Source organism: Aulostomus chinensis, chromosome 1 (genome assembly GCF_037954235.1).
Source record: "Aulostomus chinensis isolate RoL2024-O1b breed Wild chromosome 1, RoL_Achi_v1.0, whole genome shotgun sequence".
Lineage (NCBI taxonomy): Eukaryota > Metazoa > Chordata > Actinopteri > Syngnathiformes > Aulostomidae > Aulostomus > Aulostomus chinensis.
In genome coordinates this window covers 26,222,944-26,224,030 of record NC_141320.1, presented here as the reverse complement: position 1 = coordinate 26,224,030, position 1,087 = coordinate 26,222,944, and the positions used below count along the sequence as shown (strand labels likewise).

Sequence of the window (1,087 nt, the reverse complement as noted above, 5' to 3'; positions counted from 1 at the left end):
GGGGGTGTAGCTCAGTGGTAGAGCGCATGCTGAGCATGTGTGAGGCCCTGGGTTCAATCCCCGGCATCTCCAGCTGGTCCTTTGTAGCCTTCATCTTGTCAGCTAAAGTGATCCTTAAATGTGACAACAGTCGATTAACTATCAGAAGACATCTTCTACATGTTCAAGGTGGGCGAACTGTCCACAAATGTTCAAAATTACTTTTGAAAATGAAAACATAGATCAAACCTGCCCTGTCAATCACCCACAATGGGCGGATCGTCCCACTCCCTATCAGGTTCCCCACTCCGTGACCCAGGAGGCTCCCTCTCCCTATCAGGACTAGAAATCCATTGGGGTCTCCCTGCTCAGGTAGGAGTCCTGCCCACAACGTTAAGCTGTTGATGTTCTAGAGGAGACAACATCTGATCTTTGTTAGATCCACCAGTCAAAGGTTTTCTTTAAAGGCTGTAGCAGCTGAGAATGAGGGATTAATAACCATCTTAGTGAGGACATTTTGAAACATGATGACATTTTATTGACTTGTAACACTGCAAAAATCATCTCCCCTCCAAAAAGCCTCTTCTCCAACTCTGTACTCAAGTTGTCTCCTCATCAGGCACCACAGGATCCAGGACGTTCAGTCAAAAAATCATTAGTGATTTTAAAAATGGCCATCAGACACAAAATAAGACTTCAAACAGGTTTACAACTTTATTTGATGTTGACACATTTTGTCCATTTTGCCTCCACACTGTCCTTCATCCCATCATTTAACATCAGGACTGCTCCCAGATCAGCTCCATGACCTCATCCCTGCACCAGAGCACCGCCCAAGTTCATCAAGGACAGCCAACATGAGAGGGTCTAGATTCACCTCCATCTTTGGAGGCTGTTGAATTTCCTCCTGAGGACCGTCAGGCTGTTTCCTTACTTTGCTGTGACCCAACAGCAGACAGCAACAAGGACTGTGGTGCACTTGGTAAAACCACCATCTGGAGTCTGGACCAAGATGATGATGTGATCCTTTGATGAGTTTAGAATCAGTCAGAGATCAAAGACTGAAGCAGGAGATCAATGCTCAGAACCCAGAGATCAAACACAGAAT

At 45.6% G+C, this 1,087-nt stretch overlaps 1 non-coding gene across 1 annotated transcript; it reads left to right on the top strand.

Annotated features, from left to right (window-relative positions):
* trnaa-agc (transfer RNA alanine (anticodon AGC)) lies at positions 1–72 on the top strand. The gene has a single exon. It is a non-coding gene; the product is annotated as a tRNA-Ala (tRNA).
* The last annotated feature ends 1,015 nt before the right edge of the window (positions 73–1,087 follow it).